Here is a 15,820-nt window from a genome sequence, read left to right as displayed (position 1 = left end):
TCGTTCCTCCCATTCAAAAAAAATTGATAATCTAACTTCAAAAAGCTAGAGATAAAACTAAATGTACTCAGTTGGTTAGAGTGTTGCCTGGATACACCAAGGTTTTGGGTTCAATCCCTGGTTGGGCACATACAGGAAACAACCAATGAATGCATAAATAAGTGGAACAACAAGTCGATGTTTCTCTCTCTCTCTCTCTCAAATCAATCAATAAAAAGTAAATAAAGTCTATTGGTCTATCTTGCACTTTAGATCTCTTACCTATGCTAAGCAAAATAAGCCAATCAGAGAAAGATAAATATCACATGATCGCACTCATTTATGGAATATAATGAACAACATAAACTGATGAACAAAAACAGATCCAGAGACAGAGAAGCATCGATCAGACCATCAAAACTCAGAGGGAAGGTAGGGGAGGTTGGGGGTAAGGGGGAGAGATCAACCAAAGGACTTGTATGCATGCATATAAGCCTAACCAATGGACACAGACACCAGGGGGGTGAGGGTATGAGTGGGGGGTTGAGGGGGCAATGGGGAGATTACATATGTAATAACTTAATCAATAAAGAAAAAAAGTAAAAATAAATTTAAAAACCATAAAAAGCAATACTATAAAAATTAGTAGGCTTATTAGTATTCATATTATAGTTATTTATAGTTAAATGAACACTCGATTTTGTATACTTAAGTTTTTAATTATATTGCCATCTGACTTCTTCTTTGCTTTGGATAAATTTATCATCACTTCCTATATCCATGGTGAACAGGAAGTAAGGAAGATTTTTAGAAACCATCTCAATGGTTTACCTGTATATGTGTTTATATATGAAACTCTGTTCAAGTGGGTAATAAAATCAGTGAAATTTAAAACATGATTCCTGAAATAAAAAGCTTAACATTTAAATGCTAAATATATATATATAGGGAGCTTTTAATGCAAATGAAATGTGCACAGGTGCTAAGTGAATGACCGTGTAATTAAATGCCATAGGAATTTAAAGGAGGACTACTGTATTATGGAGAAGCATAATTTATAGAGGATTTATAGAGGAGTTTGGCTTTGAAGAATATGCATTTAGGCATAGAGAACTAAGTGAGTGAAAATAGAGATATGGAATCATATGGAAGACAATGAGAAGATTATTTGATTGGAATGAGGAATTTGTGTAGGGGACTAGCAGGTAATATGATTGAAAGGGTATGTTGGTGTTATGTAAATGAATAATTTTTACACCAAAGGCCTACCTATTTGAAATAAATAATATAATCTTAAAAAAAAAAAACCTAAATAAGGCACATTTTAATCCAAAATTTCACAAGACAATCAGAGTTCTGTGTCCTTTTAAATTATTTGCTCCTCTGAGTTTTGCCTTCAATAAAGTACAAGCACTTTATGTACTCTTTATAATAACAAAAATGACTGGGTACATTTTAGTCCTTAAAACACTGTATCATTTTGTCCCTAGGACATGTCCTATCTTCCCAGAAGATGATCTAAATTTACTATGATTGGATCAGATAAGGTCAGATGCCCACCCTAGAATAATGTGGTTTTGTCAGGTAAGTGGGAAATTCTGATTATCTTAACCTACAGAAAGAACTTCACACTGTGAACCAGAAAGTGGAGTAGCATTCCTGGACAATGTTCCGTTTCTAAAAAAGGGTGAGAGAGGTTAGAAGACAAAGAGGTTCATTATTGCTAAGAAGGAAACCATAAATTATCTGCTATATTATTTCATAAGGTTGTGAAAACTAACTGAAATAATACATGCAGAGTCATTTGCACAATGTGTGGTCCTTAATAAGCAATTATGTTTTCAGCAAAGATGATAGGATGTTCTTAGGATGTGAATTTACAATATAGTAATGCATTTAGGCAACTAACCCTACTTCTAGGTAACTTGGGTAATGCTATCTAATTCTGGACCCCCTCTTAGAGTATCATTGAAAAAACTGAATTTATAGAAAACTAGAGGCCTGGTGCATGAAATTCATGCACTGGGAATGGGGGGGGGGGGTGTCTCTCAGCCCAGCCTGCATCCTCTCCAATCCCCTGGGACCCCTCGAGGGATATCCGACTGCCAGTTTAGGCCTGATCCCCGCAGTCAGACATCCCTCTCACAGTCCGGGACTGCTGGCTCCCAACCACTCACCTGCCTGCCTGCCTGCCTGATCGCCCCTAACCACTCCCCTGCCAGCTTGATCGATGCCTAACTGCTCCCCTGCTGGCCTGGTCGCCCCCAACAGCCTTCCACTGCCAACCCAGTCACTCCTAACTGCCCTTCCCTCTGGCCTGATCGCCCACAACTGCCCTCCCCTGCTGGCTACTTGTAGTGGCCATCTTGTGACCACATGGGGGCGGCCATCTTGTGTGAGGGTGTGGTGGTCAATTTGCATATTACCTCTTTATTATATAGGATAAAGATTATAATACATATCTGTAGTAGAAGTACATATTGGAGTAAGTTAGTGCACCCACTGATATTGGATGCCATAGTGAGCAAGAATACCATGTCTCATCTTTTCAACAAAAAGAGGGATAAATAAAAGAAAATAGTACCAGTTTACAACTACCCAAAACTTTAAAGAGTTTTTCATCATAAAAGCAATGGTTCCTTAACTGACATCCCTGGAAAGCATTCTCTGTTTACTCCTCTTAGTTGATTCAATGAATTGGAAAAATTAAACTACCATATATTTTAACATTTTCTTCATTCCTTACCTAGTTCTGAACAATTTGTACATAAATTACTAACAAAATTCATCTCAATGTTAAATAACAATCAAGCAGATTTTATTTGAAAGAATAAATAATCAGACAGATGAAAGAATTTTTTTAAGTAAAAAAAATCTGAGCAGTAGATTAATAATTGCGTTAATGCAACCATTATTATGTTTTGGAATTTTTTTATCATTTGTTTACTATAGAAATATAAAATAACTACTCATTAAAGGAGGAAAATGTTCAATCAGAAAATATCATTAAAGTTCAAAAATATGACCAGTTTATTAAACACATTTTGAAGAGGGAGAGTAATCAGTTTAATGGTGTAACAAATCAAAATAGTGAAGTTGCAAATATTGTCAAGGTTATATTCTTTTCTCAAAGGGAAGCTATTTTAAAGTGAATTGAAACAAGTAAAGGAAAATAAAGTTAGAGAAAATTGAAAATGTTATAATAGGAAAGAAAGGATTATAATAAGCAAAATAACCTTTTTTAGAACTTCATTTATGATATGGAAGCAAATAAAAAAGCAAACTAAACTTGGGTTTCTAAATCAAAAAAACCTAACAAAAAGCGAGACTATATGAATGAAATGTGACTCCAAAATTTTAACAATATGATTGTAATATTTAAATTATAAAGAAAAATCCAATTTGTGTGTGGAAGAGGAACTAGTTTATATAAAGGAAGAAAGAGATTTGTGTATGTGAGTGAATATAGAGGATAAGATTATTAAATCAGATTTATCCAAATCAGAGCCCTTACCCAGGATCAAGCTCTAGTAATAACATGAAATAAGCATGCATGTTGCCCTGCTGATGTGACTGCATGGCCTGGCTGAGGTGGCAATGGAGCTCAGTGTCAACCTATGAACCAGGAGGTCATGGCTCAATTCCAGGTCAGAGCACATGTCTGGGTTGCAGGCTAGATCCCCAGTGTAGGGTGTGCAGGAGGGAGCCAATCAATGAATCTCTCTCATCATTGAGGTTTCTATGACTCTCTCCCTCTCCCTTCCTCTCTGAAATAAATAAAAATATATTTTAAAAAGCAGGCATATATAGAGTGTCAGATACAGCTGGGAGATTTGGGGGCATTCTTTGTTTTCAATTCTTGCATTGGACATAGCTCTGGCCCCAACTTTTCTCCAATTTTTTTTTTTATTGACTTTTTACAGAGAGGAAGGGAGAGAGATAGAGAGTTAGAAACATCGGTGAGAGAGAAACATTGATCAGCCGCCTCCTGCACATCCCCCACCGGGGATGTGCCCGCAAGCCAGGTACATGCCCCTGACCGGAATCGAACCTGGGACCCTTCAGTCCGCAGGCCAACGCTCTATCCACTGAGCCAAACCGGTTTCGGATCCAATTTTTTTTTTAACAGAATGATAAGCCAGTTAACCAAAAGACACGAATCTTTCATTGGGAAATAATAATTCACCCTGCAAACAAGGTAATTTTGACTACCTTCTCTCTAAATCAAATGCATTCTACCTTCTCTCCAAATCAAATTTTCCAGTTCAGCAGGCGTTTTATTTAGTACAAGTTAACAATAACCGTATTTCTACTGGAAAGGGCTCCTGATCCCCACTTGCTCCAAGGCATATAGCATGAGCTTCAACAAAAAAATATCTGCCTCTGTCACTTACTAATGGGGAATTCACCATAAACCTTAATGAGGCTGGATGAGGTAACTTTATGACCCAACCCTAAAGTATGTATCTCCGCAATGCACATTGTCAAAAATTATGTTATTGATGTGAATTTTGGGCATCAACTTCCTTGGGAATACTTGTTTGATCTCAGGTCTGGCACTGCTAGGTCAGGAAAACAAAATTTTAAAAAATTGCTTTGAGAAGGTAAAGTTATATCATTGTGCAATTTCATTCTCTCCCACCTTGATTTTTAGAAATCTGCCTTTAATATTCAAATTCAACACACATTAATTTAACTAACAAAGATGTACTTTTTGCAACCTGTTTTAAGTAAGAAGAATTTTCAATGGGCCATTTCATTTTCAGTGAGGCAGTAAGGCTCCTGGTACCTCCATATAATACTATCTTTTCTTGTTCATTTTTGTAAATTGTAGCTGTGAGTTATCCACCTTAACATATGTTGCTCAGAAAGAAATTCATCCAGATTGGCCAAATTGATAGAGTTTGCTATTAAAGACCTTAAACTCCTTTCTTCAAGGCTGGTTCTGTTATGGGATAAGCAAAGACTAGAGTAGAAAGGTATTTACCCTACTCCAGGCTAGAGGAGAGGTCTAACACATTTCCTTGACTCTTGGCCTTGGGCAGTTTTACTTACAGTTGTTTTCAAGTAATGCTGTTCCTGTTTATACATTGGCACAGAAATCTCATAGTTTGGTGATTTGGTGCAGGGGATTGTGACATCTCTTAGTCCATCAGATTCAAAGTCTAATTATTCAGACATCTACAATCAGGCAGCTGGCTTTCAGGATATAACCAAGCCTCTGATTATCTGATTTAGCCTTTGAATCTTTTCTGGGCCTGCAACTATGTTTTTGTTATGGTGGTGATGGTGATTTGTACTATCCACTTCTTCAAATTCCTACAAAGATTTGTATTCTGGACCTGATTTCCTAATACATAAATGCTATTGACTTTATCCTAAGATTCTTTGAGTATCTAAATGAAATGTTGAAAGTAGCAGCCTGGTACTTCTTTCACTGATTATATATATAGTCTAGCCTTGGCCTTGGCCAGTTAATCAACATACTCTGAAGGCAGTAAACTCCCCTTGAATTCTGCCCCCTTTAGTATTTTGCTTAATATAATCCACCTTTGAATGAGCTTTGCTAATTTGTGCCCTCTGTTGTTTACTACCCCAAAGCCACTTACCTCAAACTATTAAATTCAGCCTAATATTCCACCTTTATTTCACTCTCAGCGGTCAGGTAAGATCTTGACCTTTCATTCAGTCTATTTTTTTTTTTTTTTTTTTAGATTCTATGGCTTTAATTGAAGCAATAAATTCAGCACCTTCTTTGAGAATTATCTGTTATAAATCATGATCCTCATAATTGGATTTGAAATCTTTCAGACTAGGATATAGAGAGGGAATTTGCCAAGGTGTTTAAGGAGCAGGGAGTGGGAGGGGAGTGGTCCCTTCACCAATCAAACAGATGATTAGCTGTCAAACTCTTAATGGAAAAAGTCCATGTATGTATTCTTTTGTCACTACATTTTAAAAAGACGAATAAACAAATCCTCCCAAATAATATGTCTTTTTCTCACCTCTTTTCAAGTTTTGTCTCCATGTTTTCTTTCTGTTGCAAGGTGTGCGCTTTTTCCCCTCGTTATGCAGTTCTTCTGTACAGTAGCTGAGACAGTTAAGCCCCTGCCTGCTGAATATTCCCCTTGCTTCCCAAGAGCAAGCCTTTACCAGGCATCCAAGATTGAGAAACCCACCCTATCACCACATTAATCAATATTTCTATCAATGGTATTAAGTTTGTTTCTAGGATCATCATAAAGAAAGTATAAAACCACTTATATTGCTAACATTTCAACCACTTAGGGATGATTCAGTTTGTGTGTGGGAAAAGATAGGGCAGTGACTTCTCTGAGTAGATGTGACAATAGTTGTATTTATCTACTGCTGCAAATTAGCTGTACATATGCCTGAAAACTCCTACCTTGCTGTCTGTTGAGGCTCTATCCACTCAACTAATCTATCCCATTTGATAGAATCAAAAATTACTGATGTGTCTTCTGAATATTAATTATAATAATACTAGAGACCAAGTGCACAAAAATTTGTGCACTTGGAGGTGGGGCGTGTCCCCACCTCCAGCCTGGCCTGTGCCCTCTCATAGTCTGGGACCCCTCAGGGAATGTCCACCTGCTGGCTTAGGCCTGCTCCCCGGGGGATCGGGCCTAAGCTGGCAATCAGACATCCCTCTGGAAGCCCGGGAGCCCTTGGGGGATGTCCACTTGCCAGCAGAGAGCAGGCCTAAGCTGCAGTCGGACATCCTTAGCACTGCTGAGGAGGTGGGAGAGGCTCCCGCCACCACCACTGTACTGGCAGCCATCAGCCTGGCTTGTGGCTGAGCAGAGCTTCCCCTGTGGGAGCACACTGACCACCAGGGGGCAGCTCCTGCATTGAGCGTCTGCCCCTGATGGTCAGTGTGTGTCATAGTGACCAGACATTCCCAGTCGTTCTGCTGTTAGGGTCAATTTGCATATTACCCTTTTATTATATAGGTTAGAGGCCTGGTGCATGAGTGGGGGCCAGCTGGTTTGTCCTGAAGGGTGTCCCGGATCAGGGTGGGAGTCCTGCTGGGGTGCCTGACCAGCCTGGGTGAGGGGCTGAGGGCAGTTTTCAGGCTGGCCACACCCTCTTCAGGGTGGGGTCCCCACTGGAATGCGTGGCCAGCATGGGTGAGGGGCTGATAGCTGTTTTCAGGCTGTCCAAGCCCCCCAGCGGGGACCCTCACCCCATGGGGGTCTGGCCAGCCTGGGTGAGGGGCTGATGGTTTGTTTTCAGGCTGGCCATGCCCCCCAATGACCCAAGCTCCCAGCCTCTCCTTTTTTTCTTTTTTTCTGGGATTCATTTATTTTCTATAATTGAAACTTTGTAGCCTTGAGTGGAGCCCAAGGCCAGCCAGGGCAGGCCAGAAGATTGGCTTCCTCCATCACCGGTGGCAACCCAAGCCTCCTGCTTGCTCCAGCTCCATAGAAGCCAACATCTTAGTTGGGTTTATTTGCATACTCAGCTCCTGATTGGCTGATGGGTGTAGCTTGTGCATATAGCAGAGTGGCAGAGTGATGGAGTGATGGTTAATTTGCATCTTTCTCTTTTATTAGTGTAGATATGCCTGCATAACTAACTAGGTTTCTGTCAGTATCCTATATAATAAAAGCCTAATATGCAAATTGTCCCCTTGACCGAGAGTTTGACCAGGGGGCGGGGCTGGCCAGCCAACTGCCCATGGTCCCTCTCCCTGGTCAGCCCACCCTGGCCAGTGGCAGCAGGCGGCCGGGGGAAGGGAGGCCCTGGCCAGAAGCCAGCAACCTCTAGGGAGCCTACCTGTGCATGGATTTTGTGCACTGGGCCTCTAGTTTTTCTATAAAAGTATCTAGCTACTTAAAAGAATATTCTCCTTAGCATCCAAATAGCTGCACATTCTTACAGATAATAGATTACCTTAAGTGTGTTACTTTGTGAGTACCACATCTCTCCATAGCCATAAGGCTCCTTAAGCCAGAAGATTAAGAGAGTTTTCCAGTGACAGGGAAAACTAGTTTCATATACATATTTTTCATCCACTATCTTCAACTCTTCTTTTAGATTTTTAGACTGGTAGAGCTATTAGTAATAATCAACAAATAGAAATTCTACCATCTGTCCTTCAGTCTTATACTGCATAACAATTGTATTTAGCCAGATCCACTGGATCTATTTTCTCCAAATTCCACAGATATGATTTTCCACATGCATTTACCCCATCATTTTCCTCATACAAAGTATGGTTAGGTGGAATTCTATGGTCAGAGTCTCATTGCATTCTTTTTATTCCCAACTTTTCTTCTTAAAAGTGTCCTAGCCATTATGATATATGAGTCTGTAAAGCACTTCTATTCACAATGCCAATGAAGACTAACATAAAATTAAGTTGTCAGATCTGACTTACACAAATCAGAGACAATTTGCTGCATTAAATTCTAATAATCTGAAAGATACAATGATTCAAGAAGCAAAGGCAAAGGTGGGAGTGTCCTGGCACATTCTGCAAAGTTCCTTGCTGTGCTAGTCTTATATTAAACACATTGCATCTGGTCTAGTGTGACACACGAGGTCACTAACTGTAACTTGGGAGTCATCTTACTCAACAGGGGGAGTTTGGCTTACGAAAAACCTTTGTTTTATACCCAGATGATTGCAGGGCTTGTGTGACATTTTCCAGGGAGTCATGCCTCATAAATCCATAGTTTCTAGGTTTGTTTACAACGAGTAATCCTGAAGCATGGTCATTCTACTAAGACCAATCCATAGATAGTACTCTCCTCCTAGCAAATATCAGAGTTTATTTATCAGAAGATCAAGATATATTTACAAAAAATAAGACAAAGACATCAGCCTTCTTTCTCTAAAATAACTTTGTCTGACAATTTTCCCTTGTTATTTGGAGAAACATGATTCCCAGCCAGTGGCTTAATTTCTTTTCCTACAACCCAGGATGGGTTTATGCTATTAGGTTACTTTATAATATAGACTTTATATTAGAAAATTAATGGAAAATAAGTTTGATCTAAGATCTCTAAATTCAAAACAATGTGTTTTACATATAAGGTAAATAGTACATGTTCAAGTATAGATACTTTTTTTAAGTGTTTCACATGAAATTTGGCTATATATCAGGATTTCTACTCTATTTCATTGGTCTTAATATTAATCAGGAGCCAATACCAAAACATGTTTCATTATGTGGTTTATAAGTCTGTTCAGGTAGCTATAACAAAATGCCACATTCTCAATGGCTTAAACAATAAGTTAATTTATCACAGTTCGGGAGGTTGGGAAGTCCAAGATAAAGGTGCCAGGTAATGGAGTTTATGCTGAGAGGTCTCTGTGTGGTTTGTAGATGGCCATCTTCTCGCTGTGTTCTCACAAAGCCCTTCCTTAGCATGTATGTACATGAGAAAAGTGGTGGGGGTGGGCAAGAGCATGCTAACTCCTGACTCTTCTTATAAGGATACTAATCCTATCCAATAAAGATCTTATCCTTGTGATCTAGTTTAACCTTAATTTCTTTTTTAAAGTTCCTAACTCCAAATACAGTTAGATTGGGAGCTTCAATATACAAATTTTAAGGGAACACAAACATTTACTTTATAATACAGGTTCTTTATCATATATATATATATATATATATATATATATATATATATATATATATATATATATATTCTTACCTAGTAGAATTTATTCTATAGCACATTATTCTTTGATATTATTTTCCCATTTATCCTTTTTATATCCCTACTAGGGGCCGGGAGCACGAAATTCGTGCACTGGGTGTGTGTGTGGGGGGGAGTGTCCCTCAGAACAGCCTGCCCCCTCTCACATACTGGGAGCCCTCAGGCGTTGACCCCAGCCCAGGCCTGACGCCTCTGACAGAGGCATCAGGCCTGGGCTGGGGGCAGAACCAGTGATGGGGGGAAATGAGGGTCCTCTGCTGGGCGGGAGAGTGGGTTGGGGGCGAGTCGCCCTGCCGGCCCGCGTGATTGGGTCCCGGGCGACCACTGGCACTCACGCCCTCAACCCGCTCTTGCAGGTTGAGGGCGTGAGTGCAGGCAGACGCCGCAGCCGCCCCGCCAGCTCGTGTCCGGGTTTGCCGGCCGGATCGGGTCCCGGGCCACCGCTGGCACTCACGCCCCCTACCCGCTCTCGCGGGTTGGCGGCGTGAGTGTGGGTGGACGCCGCAGCCGCCTCGCCGGCCCACGTCCGGGTCTACCGGCGGGATCAGGTCTCGGGCGACTGCTGGCACTCACACCCCCAACCCGCTCTCTGATGGCGCTGTACCATCCTGCCTGCAATATGCAAATTAGCCGCCATCTTTTTTGGCGGTTAACTGCCAACTAAGATTGGCAGTTAATTTGCATATCTCACTGATTAGCCAATGAAAAAGGTATCGGTCGTACGCCAATTACCATTTTTCTCTTTTATTAGTATAGGATATAAATACTAGAATAAATTCTTCTCTTGCACACACACACACATAAATTTAATATGAAGTAATATGATCAACAAGCTATTTCACATGTCTATATGCTTATATTTATACTAGAGGCCCAGTGCACGAAATTCGTGCATGGGGAGGTCCCTCAGCCTGACCTGCACCCTTTCCAATCCAGGAGACCTCAGGGGATGTCCTACTGATGGCTTAGGCCCGCTCCCATGGTTCTCTGCTCTCTGCAGAGCCTGCCTGCTCCATACCACAGTGATGGGCAAGCAGGCCCTGCTGGGTGCTGCCTCCGGGCTGCGCTTGCCTGCTACCGGTTCGCCCTGGCAACGACCAAAGCAGGCCCTGCTGGGTGCTGCCTACAGGCCACGCTTGCCTGCTCCCGGGTTGCTGGGTGCTGCCTGTGGGCCACTCTTCCTGCTGGGCTCACATGGCTGGGGCGATGCCACCCGCATCCCGCCCCGCCCTCTATGGGCGCTGCCATCTTTGTCATGGAATGATGGTTAATTTGCATATTACTCTTTTATTAGATAGGATTAGCAATCATATTTACATGTGTTTGTATTCTTATAATAAAAAGTACAAGTTGTTTTTCAGAAACACTTGGGTCAAAGGGGAAATAAAAATAAATGGGAAATAATCTTTTGGAAATGTTAATGAATATAATGTATACCAGAACTCATGAGACACAATTGAGGTAGAGTAAGTGGTAAAAATTCATACAAACAAAATAAAAGAATAAAAATTAAATGAATTAACAACTTCAAAAACATATAAAATTTCAACAAAGTAAACCAAAAACTAAAGCAAAAAAGTGGTAATTACATAAAAAGTAAAAAAAAAGTGACCTAAACACCCATAAAACAGAGCTTTTCAATGAATTAAAATGCTAAGTATGTTAAAAATATATATACAATATTGACAAACCATTACCTAAATTAAATAAAAATGATTATAAATAAAAGAAAGTACAAAGGATAAGTATTAGAATGATAATAATTTAATATATTTATACATTTATATTTTCAAAACTTCATGAAATATTTTTCAAAATGTCTTAAATTTATAATTTCCTAGAATAATATAACTTTTATAAGTGGCCCCAGTGATAACATTTTTAAACAGATCAATCAGTTGAAGGTCTGAAGAGAACAAAAAGGCTGACCCTCCACATGCATGAGGTCCCTCCTGCTGCCTGAGTGCCTGAGATGGGACATTGGTCTTTTTCTGCATTTTGAGTCCGACAAAACATCAGCTCCTCTTGGAGCTCGGGCCTGCTGGCTTTCAGATTTGAACTTACACCTTTGGCTCCTTGGGTCTCCAGCTAGCCAGCTGAGATCTTAGCGCTTCACAACCTGCAGGATCAATGGAATCAATACCTTAAATACATTAAATATATTGCTGGTTCTCTCTCTGTAGAAAATCCTGAGTGATACTCACTTTGGAGCTGAAAAGTGGGTGCTGCTATAACAAATACCTAAACATGTGGAAGTAGCTTTGGAATTAGGTAATTGGTAGAGGCTAGGAGAGTTTTGAGGTGCATGTTGGAAATATGGACACTAAAGACAATTAGGGTGAGGTCCTAGAAGTGAGGAACATCATATTGGAAAATGGAGGAAAGGTCCCCGGTGGTTTCATGGGAGCAGGAAGATTCTGTCCTGTACCTCAGAGGAGGCAAGAAGTGCAGGGGGCAGGGCAACCCACAGAGCCATGGGGATGACTCTGCCATTGCAGTCAGCCTGGAGGAGAGAGTTTCAACCTGAAGAGGAATATTCTCAAATCTTAAGATCTAATGGAATTTACCTTGCTACAACTGAGATTGGCTTGGGATCCACCCCTTCTTCCTTTAGGGATTGGAAGGTGTATCTTATATCTGTTCACCATATATTTTGAAGTACATAACTTGTTTGGTTTCACATTTTCACACCTGGAGAGAAAAATGGTCTTCGGATCAATAATACGTTGAATCTCATTCACACCTGATTTAGATAAAACTTGTTAAAGTTGATGCTGTTTATGGAGCTTTTGGGATGGAATACATGTATGTTTCATGCAAGAAGGACATGGATTTTGAGGGCTCAGGGATTACATTTCCCCCTAAAATTTATAATGCTAAAGCCCTAATGTCCCTATCCATGTGACCTTACTGGAGATCAGACTTTTAAGGAAATAATGAAGATTAAATGAGGTCTGATACAACCGGTGCCTTTATTAAAAGAGAAAGATCTCACTTTTTTAAAAAAAAATATATTTTATTGATTTTTTACAGAGAGGAAGGGAGAGAGATAGAGAGTTAGAAACATCGATGAGAGAGAAACATCGATCAGCTGCCTCCTGCACACTCCCCACTGGGGATGTGCCCGCAACCCAGGTACATGCCCTTGATCGGAACCGAACCTAGGACCCTTCAGTCCACGGGCCGACACTCTATCCACTGAGCCAAACCGGTTTCGGCAAGATCTCACTTTTTATTTCTACTTTGACCCAGTCATTTCTTAGTAGCATGTTGTTTAATCTCCAAATATTTGCAGGTTCCTTTACTTCCTTTTGGCAGTTGATTTCTAATTTCAAAGTATTGTGATCAGAGAATACGCTTGGTATGCTTTCAACATTCTTAAATTTGTTGAGGCTAGTTTTGTGACCCAATATATGGTTTATCCTTGAGAAAGTTTCATGTGCACTGGAGAAGAATGTATAATCTGACGCTCTGGGATAAAAGGCTCTGTAAATGTCAATTATGTCCATTTTGTCTAATGTGTCATGTAAGACCAATATTTCTTTATTGATTTTCTGTTCGGATGATCTATCTAGAGCTGCCAATGGAGTATTTAGGTCTGCTACTATAATTGTGGTCTTGTCAGTTACTCCATTTATTTCTGTTTTTCCCCATATAAAAAAATTAATTCAAAATGAGTCAAAGACCTAAATATAAGTTCTGATACAATACTTTACATAGAAGAAAGAATAGATGCTAAACTCATAGGCATAGGTCTTATAGAGGATTTTATGAATTTGACCCCAAAGGCAAGGGGAATAAAGGCAAAACTAAATTAATGGGATTATATCAAACTAAAAAGCTTCTGCACAACAAAATAAACCACCAACAAAACAAAAAGGCAACCAATGAATGGGAGATTATATTTGCAAATAACAGCTTGGCAAGGGATTAATATCCAAAATATATAAATAACTCATACAATTCAACAACAAATAATCCATTTAAAAAAAAAAATGGGCAGAGGACCTGAACAGACACTTCTCTCAACAAGACATACAAGTGGCCAACAAATATATGGAAAGATGTTCAAACTCACTAGCTATTAGGGAAATGAAAATTGAAATCACAATGATATATCACCTCACACCTGTTAGAATGGCTATTATAAACAAGACAAATAATAGCAAGTGTTGGTAGCAATGTAAATGTGTATAGCCACTATGGAAGAGAATATGGCAATTTCTCAAAACACTAAAAATAGAGCTACCACATGACCCAGCAGTCCTTCTTCTATGCATCTACTCAAAAACTAAACAACAAACAAACAGAAAGACAAAACAACACAAAGAGGTGCGTTCCTTAGATAACTCCTTCCTGCTGGTGAATGCCTTGGAGTAAGCATCATTGGAATTTCCCCTGTTGCAGTCATCACATCTAAGTCTGAGTCTCCCAAAGAGCCGGAGCAGCTGCGGAAGCTCTTTATTGAAAGTTTGAGCTTTGGCAACCGATGAGAGTCTGAGGAGCCATTTTGAACAATGGGGAATGCTCACAGACTGTGTGGTGATGAGAGACCCAAACACCAAGCGCTACAGAGGCTTTGGTTTGCCACCTATGACACAGTGGAGGAGGTGGATGCAGCCATGAATGCAAGAGCACACAGGTGGACAGAAGAGTTGTGGAACCAAAGAGGGCTGTCTCAAGAGAAGATTCTCAAAGACCTGGTGCCCACTGAACTGTGAAAAAGATTTTTGTCGGTGGTATTAAAGAATATACTGAAGAACATCATCACCTAAGAGATTATTTTGAACAGTATGGGAAAATAGACATGATTGAAATCATGACTGACCGAGGCAGTGGTAAAAAGAGAGGCTTTGCTTTTGTAACCTTTGATGACCATGACTCTGCAGGCAAGATTGTCATTCAGAAATACCATACTGTGAATGGCCACAACTGTGAAGTAAGGAAAGCCCTATCTAAGCAAGAGATGGCTAGAGCTTCGTCTAGCCCAGTGGTTGGCAAACTGCGGCTCATGAGCCACATGCGGCTCTTTGGCCTCTTGAGTGTGGCTCTTCCACAAAATACCACGTGTGGGCGCGCACATACAGTGCGATTGAAACTTTGGGGCCTATGCACAGAAGTCGGTATTTTGTGGAAGAGCCACACTCAAGGGGCCAAAGAGCCGCATGTGGCTCACTAGCTGCAGTTTGCTGGCCACTGGTCTAGCCAAAGAGGTCAAAGTGGTTCTGGAAACTTTGGAGATGGTCGTGGAGTTGGTTTTGGTGGAAATGAAAACTTGGTCGTGGAAGAAACTTCAGTGGTCGAGGTGGCAGCCATCGTGGTGGTGGATATAGTGGCAGTGGGGATGAATATAATGGATTTGGTAATGACGGAAGCCATTTTGGAGGTGGTGGAAGCTACAATGATTTTGGCAATTACAATAATCTTCAAATGCTGGGCTTATGAAAGGAGGAAACTATTGAGGCAGAAGCTCTGGCCCTTATGGTGGTGGAGGTCAATACTTTGCCAAACCACGAGACCAAGGTGGCTATGGCGGTTCCAGCAGCAGCAGTAGCTATGGCAGTGGCAGAAGGTTTTAATTACTGCCAGGAAACAAAGCTTAGCAGGAGAGGAGGGCCAGAGAAGTGACAGGGAAGCTATAGGTTACAACAGATTCGTGAACTCAGCCAAGCACAGTGGTGGTAGGCCCTAGCTGCTACAAAGAAGACATATGTTGGACAATACTCATATGAATGGGCAAAAAAAAACTTGAGGACTGTATTTGTGACTAATTGTATAACAGGTTATTTTACCTTCTGTTCTGTGGAAAGTGTAGAGCATTCCAACAAGGGTTTTAGTCTAGATGTAATCTATTGCTAAATGTAATAGTCTGATCATGGAGCTGAACAAATGTGTCATTTTTTAAAATGTGCCATGTAAAGTTAGCTTGCTCTGAAGCCATCTTGGTAAATTACCCCAACAGTGTGAAGCTAGAATTCCTTCAGGGTGATGCCAGGTTCCATTTGAAATTTATTTATAACCTGCTTGGTCACAGAAGCCATTGTCTTTGGAAACTTTGGTGTAGTTGAATTGACAGTTACTGTGTAGTGATCTGGAGTTCACCATGAAAAGGGTCACCCAAGCAGAGTCATGGAGTTTATTTAGTTATT

General features: G+C 40.4%; 1 pseudogene; it reads left to right on the top strand.

The window, feature by feature from the left end:
- Nucleotides 1–12,045: 12,045 nt before the first annotated feature.
- LOC132233865 (heterogeneous nuclear ribonucleoprotein A1-like) lies at nucleotides 12,046–15,445 on the top strand (annotated as a pseudogene).
- Nucleotides 15,446–15,820: the final 375 nt, after the last annotated feature.

The sequence above is a fragment of the Myotis daubentonii genome, chromosome 4 (assembly GCF_963259705.1).
Source record: "Myotis daubentonii chromosome 4, mMyoDau2.1, whole genome shotgun sequence".
Taxonomy (NCBI): domain Eukaryota; kingdom Metazoa; phylum Chordata; class Mammalia; order Chiroptera; family Vespertilionidae; genus Myotis; species Myotis daubentonii.
Note: the sequence above shows the minus strand (reverse complement) of the source record. Positions and strands in the feature narration are given on the sequence as shown.